At 34.9% G+C, this 12,513-nt stretch overlaps 1 pseudogene; it reads left to right on the plus strand.

Annotated features, from left to right (window-relative positions):
- Positions 1-4,015: 4,015 nt before the first annotated feature.
- LOC131860396 (aluminum-activated malate transporter 12-like) lies at positions 4,016-12,304 on the plus strand (annotated as a pseudogene).
- Positions 12,305-12,513: the final 209 nt, after the last annotated feature.

The raw sequence follows: 12,513 nt of genomic DNA on the forward strand, positions 1-12,513 counted from the left end.
TTTTTGCCCATACACTTATATATTTGTTCCTTTAAACAAAAAACATTTACCTCCTACAATATTATTTTCTCCACAGAACAAGGTATTATTCATCGAAATTTTATGGAATTTTCGTACCCTAGAAAAAAATCAACAATAGTTTTTTTTCCTACTTTGAATTTTTTTTCGCCATCAATATGAAAATTTCCCCCCAAAATAATGCCTGATTCGCCAGGGTTTTACGCTTTTGCCCAAGGGGTGTTTTCTTAAATTTATCCCTGATGAGGCCTCCCAGTTTATAGAGGTCACACTCTACAGGTTTTTATGCATCACATGGATACTATGGGAGACTGATGTCCGTATAACACATCAACACCAGGTGATAAGGGAATTTCGTCCAAAACCACAATCTTTTATATAGCGAACCAGAATAAAATACCACTTGGGTTGTTCCCCTGACAAGACGGGAGGCAAGACCTCTAAAAGACAATAACAATCTCTCTTACACCCAAGGTCCAATGGAAGGCGAGGGAAGAGGATACTTTTGTTATCACCTTTAGGGTTCTAATCTAAACACAAATGTGTTGAAGGAACAAGACACTTCAAGAAAGTTAATTAACCCTCAACAAACAAAGAAAAGATCAATGAAAACATGTGAGCCTAATTAAACTAAGAAATGAAATGCAAAGACACACACTAAAAAAAATTACCCCTGCAATATATGATTAGTGGTTTTGATAAAATACCCCCACTTGCAAGCACACTTGTTAGGTTAGTTTCAGAAATACAAATCCAAATGTGAAAAGGGGCCTTTGACAATACGATTTTTCCTCTTTGAACAACTACACCACTTCGTTAGTCCAAGCAAGGGGTTAGGATAAAAACCAGATCTACAAACCCTAAGAATCAAAAGAAGAACTGAAAATAAAAAAATGCGATGATACCAAACACAGTCGTGAAAATCCAAACCAAACGCGGAAAGAGAGAACACAAACACACAAACATGAGATCTGGACATGCAAAATTCAACAAAGACAAAAACATGAAAACAAAAAGTGAAAATGTGACTTCTAATCGCAAACACGGAAACCTGTAACCCAGACGCAAAAACAAAAGCTTGAACCTGTAAACATAGAGAAAAACACATGCGAAAATAGATGGTGAAGATGCAGTTTCCAAACTTAGACACAAAAAAAAGTATTGTAGACATAGAAACATGAGATCTAAACCTGCAAACCTAACAGAAAACATAGACATGAAAAGAACTGATGCAGATGCAGTTTCTGATCACATACGCAAAAAGAAAAGTCGCAGACATGCAATAATTTGAAATCGTCATTAATCCAACCTTCAACTTAATTAAAAAATCAAATCTACCAACAAAATGTTAGAATAGAAGGGACAAGTCCCACCAAGCGTGCCAAAATGTATACGGTGAAAAATGATGATGAAAACTATTGCAAAACCATAAAGATTCAACCATAAACAATCTTTGTCCTACAATAAAACATTCAACATACACCAATAAAGATACCTAAGAACATGCAAATCAACAAATGGAACAATAATACCATTCACATGCCAAGTAAGGTTTGATCTCCATCGTTTCCTATCTCCATTGATCATTATGAAATATTTGCTCTTAGATTTTGTATGTGCACAAAGGGTCAACAAATAATGGATTGTGGTTGTGAAGTCGCTTGATTGCAAGGAGGTTTGATTGCATAAGAAAAGGTTGATTAGGATTGACAATGAAGAGAGAATCGACTTATATAGAAGGCACTTTAGAAAATGGAAGGATAAGATTAAAATGTGAAAGAAATAAATGGTTGGCTAGGATTAAAGGGTAGGTAGAAGAAAATAATAAAATAATGAAGGGGGTAGGTAGAGGAAAATTAAGAGATGAATGACACGTGTCATAGAGAAAAAGATAATGAATTAATTAATTAAATAAAAATTTATTTAATTAATAGAGGAAGTGAAACCAATTAAATAAATAAAAATATTTTTTTAATTTAGGAGAAAGATAATTTAAATAAATAAAAATATTTATTTAAACAAAGAAAGGCTTAGAAAAGGATAAATGAATTAATTAAATAAATAAAAATTTATTTAATTAATAGAAGACCATAGGATAAAATAATTAAATAAATAAAATGTATTTATTTAATTAAGCTAGGACAATTATAGATGCATACAAAGGTACTAATGTTTTGAAATTGCACCTCCTTGAGTTTTTGATAGTTGACTACTAGTGCTAGTGGAATACTTAGTTGGCTCTCTATTATTGTCATTAGTCTTAGCTTTGTAGCTAACCATAGTTGACCAATCTTCTTATTTTTTTAGGTGGTGGTTCATTGGTAGCTACTTGAGTTGTGGGTTTAATACATATAAATAACTGGAGTGTGGGTTTAATAAGTATTAGGAACATTATTGGGTAGAAGACATATTAAGTGTGCCTCATTTGGCCAATATGCATATCAATATTCTCCTTTAGATCCTTAAAGAGGTCAAATTCAACATAGACCCTCTTTTAGGGTCAATTTGAAAAGAACTTTATAGATTCAACACAAATAATACTACTTGAGAAAAATACATTATCGAAAAATACCAACGTGGCAAAGGTAACCCACAAAACTCTAACTAGATAGGGACATAGAGAGCTATATCATAAAAATAAAGAAGCTTCTAGTTAGGGTGTGAATAAAAATGAACATGCATGAATATTTTAAAAAAAAACTTTAAAAAATAGTAAAAACATTAAAAATACACTTGTAGTAAGAATAACGAATATGCATGAACTATAATTCTATCAAACAATTTTCAAGAACACATAATACAAAAATAATAGAGGGGTAGATTGTAGACACTATATTATATTTCAATGAAAAACAGATACATTTTTGTGTGTGCTAAGCACATTTTGGAAATCTGTTGTAGTTTAGAAAATATGTTTAAAGTTGCAATTCTTGCTCTTATTATATTTCCAAAATTTGAGTGTACACATCTCAAACTACTTGTCTAGGTTCAATTTTAGCTAATTTCACCCAAAAAAAAAGTCACTATCTACTCCCTTTTTGTTGCTCATTTCCATGCACTTATCCATGTATTATAAAACATTCCACACTTCTATAAAAATGACTCTATTCAAGAAGTAGTATAAGTATTTACACCATCAAACATATAATATATTATAAAGGTGACATCCTCAAAAAATATTTTAAATTATATATTCAATAATGAAAAAACATGTAAATCAACACGATTAAGAAAAAAAGTTGAATACAATTGTATTACCTTTTTAGAAAAATCTAGTATACAATTATATCTATAAACTCTTCTCCTCATTATATTTTCCTAAAAAGATAATACAATTGTATTTAACTTTTTTTCTTAATCGTGTTGATTTACATGTTTTTTCATTATTGAATATATGATTTAAAATATTTTTTGAGGATGACAATAAAAAATTATGCCTATTTAAACAAAAGATTATCAAACACTTCAATTTTTTTTATTTTTTTTATTACAACCTTGAAATAAGATATTGCATTATAACTTATATTACAATTTTCCTAAAATCAAAAGTACAAAATAACTACTAATCACCATTTTTTAAATCATAGAATATGATCACATTTTCTAGGCAGTCCACTTAATATTTATTCAATTATTCAAAAAGTTTGTCTCTATTGTTAATTAACCTTCCTTCACCTTGTATCCCTATTATTTATAAAGTTTTCAAGGGAATATAAGGAGAGGGTGCATGACATGTTTGCAACTTGTAAATTATATAATTTAATATTAATATATATCTAACATAATATTCAATAATATTTACCCACAACATCCAAACCACTAGATTTGATTTTAAGGAAAGAGCACTATTCGCACTAGTTTCTTTTTGTAGGCATTGCAGTGGCCATTTTCATGCCTCAATTTTGTCTCTTCTTTGCATCCATAATATTATTTATTATTTGGGATGCTTCACACAAATCTGCACGATAAAGAATAGCAGCAAGTGAATTTTTTTTAAAGTAATATGTGTACTTGCTCCTAGCTATAAAACCAGGGGAGCTTGAACAAGACCAGAATGCCTACTGCACAAAGTGTTTGGAGGGTCGAAGTCGATGTATTCTGGGAATCTGTTATACCCACTATACTTTTTCTATATAGGATTACTTGTTAATCACATTTCAACTGGATCCCAAGGGCTACTATACCATGGCCCAGTTGAAAGCAAAGGCTTCAAGTTTAGAATGGAAGATGAATCTTCCCAAAGGCCCAGTTGATCTGAAACCTACTCAGAAGGGGCTTCATCATCAATTCTGGCATAAAATCTGTGAGATAATCAGTAGCTGGAAATCTGGGTTGGTTTCGATCTGTAACAAGATATATAAGGTGGGGGCAGACGATCCAAGGAGAATTATTCATGCCATGAAAGTTGGATTCGGGCTTGCTCTGGTTTCTCTCTTCCATTTGATGAGCAAGCTCTTTGCTAGCATGGAGGACCGCCTTGTGGGCTGTCATGACTGTGGTTGTGGTTTTTGAATTCACTGCAGGTAAAGGATTATATGAGATCAGTTTTAGAATCAAGTTTTTTTTATCAAAATCAATTTGTTTTTATGTTGAGTTTAATCAACATATTTTAAGTCTTGATTTGTTTAAATGTCTCATTTAAATCAGATTAATAGATGGCCAGTGTGATTTCAGATGAACACCTAAATAAGTCAAAATTTAAAATGTGATTACACTGATATATTTTCAACCTAATTTCACATTTTATCTGAGTACATTTCAAATATTTTGAAAGATTTCTGATGAACTAAATTGTCTGTTTGCGTTTCAAGGGGTTGAATAGAATGTGTGCAACATCGTTAGGAGGGAGCTTGGCAGTGGGGGTAAATTGTGTTGCTGATTGTGCTGGACACAAAGCTGAGCCAATAATTCTGGCTGCTGCTGTGTTTATACAAGATTAATATCTTTGTAGAAAAATGTTAAGAAATATTTATTTTTCATTTGAAATTATTTATTATATGTTTGAAAACAAAAAAGTTATGTGATGATTTGTTTGGAAAATATTATATTAATTGTTATCAAATTTAAAATTTTATCTTACAAAATTATTAACATGCTCAGAACATTACAGTCCATTCCTTATAAAATGTATCTCATATTATAAAGACTAGACATGAACCATAAAAAGATAACAAATGGTTTACATTATTGTTGTATAAATAAAGGCCAGATATGATTATGGACTTCTAATCTTCATTCTCACCTTCAGCTTCATAGCAGTCTCTGGATATCGCGTAGACAATTTATTTGTTGAGGCTTATGAGCGTCTCGCCACCATAGTCATTTGCCCGATCTGGGCCGGAGAAGATCTTCATAAGTTGATCATTCATAATATGGAAGGACTTGCCGAATCCTGTGAAGGTGAAAAGAATAAATACTCACCACCCACCTCATAAATTGCTATAACTTGTGTTTGTTTCATGCCGATTACAACTCATATTTGTTTTGTTACAGGATGTGTTGCTGAATACTTTCGAGATGGAGGAGACAGCCACAAGGATAAAGTGTCCAAGGGCTACAAATGTGTTCTAAATTCCGCGTCCATGTAAGATAAATTTATACAAATCCAATTTATCTACATGAGCTGTCTTCCTGATTCCATTCATACAAGATAAATGCAAACTAATCAAACTTATGGTTTTGTAACCATCATCTGTGTTTTTCAACAAGGTGAACATCTCAGAATTATTTTCTGTATGATGAGGAATTAGTTCTATTTACATTATTATACTATGGGTGGCCCAGGGTTATATCTCCCCTCTGACAAACTTCCTTCCAAAACAATGAAAATGGGTATAACAGTTTTGCAATGAATATATATTTACATTACAATCCTATGGGTGGCCCATAGTTATATCTTTCGTCTAACAAATTTTCTTTAAAAAAAAAATGGGAATTAGTTACGTATGAATATATATTTACATTATATGTAATGATTAGAATGAGCAAAGAAAAATGATAACAAAAACAGAATGAAAGAATAAAAGAGACAACACATGATTTATTGTGGTTCGGTAAATTTGCCTACATCCACACTCAAAGCAGGGAATCACTTCATTAATCAACTCTCAATACCAATACATACATGACTGCACTCAGTCATTTATACAATCACATTCAGATGTGAAATGAATAGTTTGGGGAAGTCGAATGGTCATGTGACCGTTGGGCTTCACATCCCAACAATCTCCCCTGTGAAGTCCAACCGGTACAGTCATGCACTCTGACATCCCTACTTCCACATCTAAACTCACATTGCATTCAACATGCAAGATTTTAGCTTCGCGAACTCTTGTTCACAGATACTGCGGATTAATCTTCTCCATATCAATTCAGAGTTGAAAAACTCTTTCACCATGAATTCATAACCAGAAACACCACTAGATAGTGCTGCAATAACAACCTTCACCTCATCCAAGTTGGTCAATTGGTATGCTTCTACCCACGCATTGTCATGCTTTGGGTAATCCTCATACCTCATCTGAATTGACTGCCATAATGCAGCTTGAATCATGCTTGCGATCTCCTCCATTGGACTACTAGTAATAGTAAATGTCACATCCTTTGGCTGAAGATTTTTACCAGCAGCTACGTAAAGAGAATGCAAATTTTCTGTCCACTGTCCATTGCCTTCTCCATCATTGTGAAAAAAATGTACATGTGCAAATTCTTTCTCTTGAGCAGTTTCTGGGAAGGCAATCAGATACAGGGGTATGTTTAAAAAGTTAGAAAAATCCCTTCGAGGAACATCCACACCCTGACAGTTTGAATTCCTTGGACCAAAATTAGAGGGTGGTTCCCCCCCTTCCTGCGTGGCACTAGGGAAATCAAATGCCCCCTGCAAGCCTTCCAACATCGGTGGTTTATGATCATGTGGACTAAAAAATGTTTTGCAATGAAACCCGACTTCACCATAAAATAGCCCCTTCACATGTTCCTTAGGTAGAACTTCCAGGAAAAGCGTCGTTTGTCCATCTTGCAGCGATTGACTCGAGTAAAGAGTCGTTGATCTGTTTTGAAAAACTTTTCCAACCTCACCGTGGCGATTGAAGACCACATAAGATGCACTTCTCTTTACAAACTCCCGAGGCTGTTTGAGCATTTCTGTGGCTTTTGTCCCTTGGCCATACAGAAATCCTTGTCGTCTCTCTTTTGGGTTATGCCTCCTCAGCAAGTGGATTTTGTCCAACTCACTATCCCAATCAGCAGGGATTATCCTGAGAAACTCTTGAACGGATTCGTCGTCACAACACTTTCCCTCACCACCAAGCCATTTTGTAACCACCAAGTTTTTAAAACCATGTTCTTGGCTAATAGGCATGCCTTTTTTTCTCAGCCACGTTCAACGGGCACCTCAAATCCTCCTCTGTCAAACCATGCTTCACTGCAAATAAATTTGGTTGGGTATTCCCTTCATGCGATTCCTTGCAGTCAAACTTAAGCACAACGCAGGTAACATCTTTCTGTGCTTCAGCTATAGTACTATCAAGAGCACGAATATCATCTTGGCCCTCTTCTTCTCCCAGGCCATTCACATAGCTTTCGTAGGAGAACTTGGGCTTTTCGTCTAGTGTTGTGCGTTTCGCCTTCGTCTGACTTGTCCTCTCTGTGTGAAGTGACTCTGCGACACGGATATCTCTTCTCTTCTCCACAGAATTATCCAAAGGCCTATCATCGTCTTCGATCTTTCTGTCTTGTGCATCTGCCCTGTCCTTCCTACTATCTTCCATTGAAGAAGAATACCTGAGTCTATTGCCGTCCTCATCGTCATGGGAGTGCCTCTTTATTTTTGCCAAGGCCATGCCATCTGCAGAGCCCTCTAAAGCCACAATTTCTCCCAGGCTTCCTTGCTCTGCTATCTCACTCCAATCTGTACCCTCCTCATCTCGGGAGTCAACAACAGATTCAACTTGGGTCTTTGATGGCATACACTCTTCCTCCCACAATTTCTTGAGTTCATCCTCTTCAACAACAACCTCTTTTCTAGCATCTTTCTGCTCACAAATTTCAGTGTCCATACAAGGACTATCTTCAACTCCAACCGAGGTGTCACAACGTTCAACCTTCACCACATGAATGCCAACAACTTCTCGGCCATTAACAGTTTGGCCAATAAGTGCCAAAGCTGGCTCAAGAGGAGAACAAATGAGAATCCCAACATCCTCTCTTTCACTGGATTCTCCTCTTCAACTAAGTTCCCCTCTTTCTTCAAGCCATCCCACCAATGTACGCGGCGCTTGAAGCATAGTTTTACATGGAACGTAAAACTTGTGGGAGTCTAATCTCACCTGCCCCCATCCACATGCTCTTATGCACAAGTGTTTACAAAATTAATAGCAGGATTTGTATTTGTTTTCAACATCTACTCCAACTTGTTCACCGTACCATCTATAGTCTTAAAACATTATTTTATATGCAAAATTCTGGAAGTTTCTAGCTACCTCCTGCCCATTCTAGAAACATCTAAGACCTCCATTAAAAGAGGCATTTTGTAATCATTTTGGAGATGAATGGAAGAAGGAAAATATGGTCTGATAAATAATAATTTGTCTTTCTTGTATTCTGCCCTGTTTTGTGGCTCCTCTGTTCTATTTTTGCTCCCCTGCTTTCTATCAGTGGTATCAGAGCCAAAGGCTTATAGTTTCTTGGAGAGGCAGAAAAGCCCAAGGGTAAGAATGTAATGTGCAAGATTCCAATCACAAGCTGTGCAAGAGCCTAAAAGTTGGAAGAATCCGTAGGACTTTTAATGTTGACAACATTGAGGTCTTTTTTGGGTTGTTAATCTAGAGCAGCAGTTAGTCAAAAATGTGCAGCTGTTAGTTATTTTATGAGTGCTGCTATTTCATTTATAGACTTTTAAATGCCATATCTAAGTGTTTAAAAGAGTGATTTCAGAAAACTCTTGTATTGAAGACGTTGTAGCTGTCAAGATTAGAGATCATAAATCTATTGATGCAATTAGCTAAAGAGCTCGAAGACCCAGAAGTGGTGAGGTGAATGCTAAAAGAATCTGGTGCAAGGATTGATCTATTGGTTCTGTAGAACAGATCGCATATTGTATTAAGTGTGCCACTGTGCATAGTGGAAACCGCCGCTGAATGGTATTGGTGAAAGTTAAGCAGCCAATCCAAGCTGAAGGAAGACCCAAGAAAAAGAGGAGTTGAGGTTCCTCATGAGGCCACCGTAGTTGGTCAAGGTCAATATAAGGCTAAATGAAAGAGAAGAATTCTTGAAGAAAAAAATGTCATATTATATTTTTTGAAAACATTGCTGCCAAGAGGTGAGATGAGTTGCAGAAGTTTGAGGAAAAGGAGGCCATAAAGGAGGCCATAGCAGTTAAAAAGGCTGTCAAAAGGAGAAGACTCTAGCAGACTGGAAGTGTAAGTTGTTGGGTAAAGATTGTGAAGGTATACAGAGTTGTTTAAAGAAAGAAATTTGCAGCAACAGAAACACAGTCAAGTGTCAGGGTAAGGTAAGTTTATTCTTATTTTTTTGTTTCAATGGGTAAAGTGGACAGAGTAAAGAAAGAGAAAACAAATGATTTAAAAGAAGAATTGAAGGAATGTAAGAAGAAAATTTCAGAAATGATATTTTTTTTAAAAGAGAAGCAAATGGAAAAATGTGAACTGTTAGATGAAAATTATAATCTTGAAAAAGAATTGAATGAAGTTAAAGATAAAAATAAGTAATTAGAAGAGAAATTACAGTTATTTGATGATGTCAAAAGGAAGTTTGATGATTTGGAAGAAATGTCAAAAAGGTTAGTAGAAGAAAACAGTTTACAAAAAAGGGAAATTTTAAATCTGAAACAAGAGAATGAATGTTTGAAGTTAAAACCACTAGTTAGTGATGCTTCATGTGACACAGAAGATTTGTGTTCATCATTTGGTGAAAGTGATTTAGTTGAAACTGTTTGTGATAAAGAATGTAAGAAAGAAAATGAGAATGTGTTTGCAAATTATGTTAGTTGTGATGATAAAAATATTGGTTTAAAGATCATGAAGAAAATGGGTTATAAAGGTCAAGGATTGGGAAAACAAGAACAAGGAATTAGAGAGCCTATTGAGCCTATAATGAGGCCAAAGTATGAAGGTCTTGGATATGTCACAGGAAAAGAAAATGATGCTACTAGTTCAAACAAAACAACCCATAAAAGACATTGTATAAAGTGTTTTCATTGCAATAGAGAAGGACACACAAAAGAAATGTGTTGGGACTTACATCCATGTAAAATTTGTGGTTTGAGAAATCATTCTGAAAAAATGTGTTGGAAGAAAGAATCAATACTAGGTTGTATAAAAATGGATTGTGTATGGACTTATGGACCTAGTTGGCAAAAGCTCACAGGTATGTTCAAAAGATTGTACAAATATTCATATGTGAAGAACAATAGAAGTAATGAAAGCTTTGAATGTCTAAAAGGGATTAAAAATGTTTTCAGCCAAAAGAAACCATTGTCTAGCAAGGTAACTACTGATTGTATGATGTTTTGAAGACTTCAAACCAAAGAAATTGAGAGACTACAATAGCAGTTGAAGAAAACTAGAGCTCAAGAAAGAAAGAGCAGTTGATAAAAGAAATCAGAAAATCAGAGGAGGATATCAATTAAAGAGAAGACATTGTGAATGCTGAAAATTGTAGCAGCTGTAGCAACAACAAGTTAGCAAGAAAACCGAAGAAGAGGTTACAGACAAAAAAGGAAGATAGTTGAAGAAAGCTGAAAGAACAAAAGAATGGATAGAATATTGGTAGTTGAGATTAAGGGGGAGTGTTGGAGTCTAATCTCACCTACCCCCATCCACATATTCTTATGCACAAGTATTTACAAAATTAATGGCAGGATTTGTATTTGTTTTCAACATCTACTCCAACTTGTCCACCGTACCATCTATAGTCTTAAAACATTATTTTATATGCAAAATTCTAGAAGTTTCCAGCTACCTCCTGCCCATTCTAGAAACATCTAAGACCTCCATTAAAAGAGGCATTTTGTAATCATTTTGGAGATGAATGGAAGAAGGAAAATATGGTCTGATAAATAATAATTTGTCTTTCTTGTATTCTGCCCTGTTTTGTGGCTCCTCTGTTCTATTTTTGCTCCCCTGTTTTCTATCAAAGCTACCATAGAAGTTATAAATTTTACTTTCTCCTTCTTCCTCCATCTCTGCTCAAGCCAACATGGCTCTGATACCAATTGTAAAGATTAGAATGAGCAGAGAAAAATGATAACAAAAACAAAATGAAGGAATAAAAAGAAACAACACACGATTTATCGTGGTTCGGCAAAATTGTCTACATCCACACTCAAAGTAGGGAATCTCTTTATTAATCAACTCTCAATACCAATACATACATGACTGCACTCAGTCATTTATACAATCACATTCAGATGTGAAATGAATAGTTTGGGGAAGTCGAAGGGTCATGTGACTGTTGAGCTTCACATCCCAACATTATAATCCTATGGGTGAGCATGAATATATTTAAATTATAACAGTTACCTATAAAAAAAAGAATTAGTTACATATGAATATATGTTTACATTATAGTTATATCTCTCCTATGACAAATTAACTTCCAAAACAATGAAAATGGGTATAAGAGTCTTGCAATGAATATTGGAAATACACTTAAGCTGCTTCTCATGGGATGGTGTATTTTATTACTTTGGTTGCAGGCGAACTTTGCTAGATGGGAGCCTGCACACGGGCCATTTGGGTTCAAATATCCATGGCTCCAGTACCTGAAAATTGGAGCAGCTATGCGTTACTGTGCATATTGTGTAGAAGCTTTGAATGGTTGCCTTAACTCTGAAACCATGGTAATATATGCCCACACTCCTTTATTTCTCTTTCCTTTTCAATCTATCTTATTCCTAAAAAGATTACTCCCAAAAATATTTCAGGCACCACAATCTGTGCCATCACATATGAGAGCACCCTTCATGCAAACTGCAGCAGAATGCTCCAAAGTGCTGAGACAACTTGCAGACAGCATAAAGAGCATGACCAAGAACCCTAACTCTGATCTCATGATCGATCAACTGAATAGAGTAGTGGAGGAGCTCCAGAACTATTTGATATCCCATCCACAACTTTTCATCGACAGTAAAAGGTGTCAGATTATTGATGATAATGGTAGGAATAATTCAGACTCTGAAGCTAAAAACTTTCTCCAATCTTTGATACATAAACAAGTGAAGAATGCTGAAAAAGCCCAGAACAAAAGTGGAAGAGAAGAACAGTAAGGAAACAACAATAATAATAAACATCATGGATGGTCTTGCTGTGGCCACAGTTGCATGTCTTCTCAAAGAAATTGTGGGGAGGCTTAGCACTGTAATTAAGGCCGTTGATGATCTGGGAAAGCGTGCAAATTTCAAATTAGTAGAAAACAATCAAATAATTATACCATCAATAGCAAAAAAGGTCCTCCATACATAAACGATGCACCTCT

The sequence above is a fragment of the Cryptomeria japonica genome, chromosome 11, assembly GCF_030272615.1.
Source record: "Cryptomeria japonica chromosome 11, Sugi_1.0, whole genome shotgun sequence".
Taxonomy (NCBI): domain Eukaryota; kingdom Viridiplantae; phylum Streptophyta; class Pinopsida; order Cupressales; family Cupressaceae; genus Cryptomeria; species Cryptomeria japonica.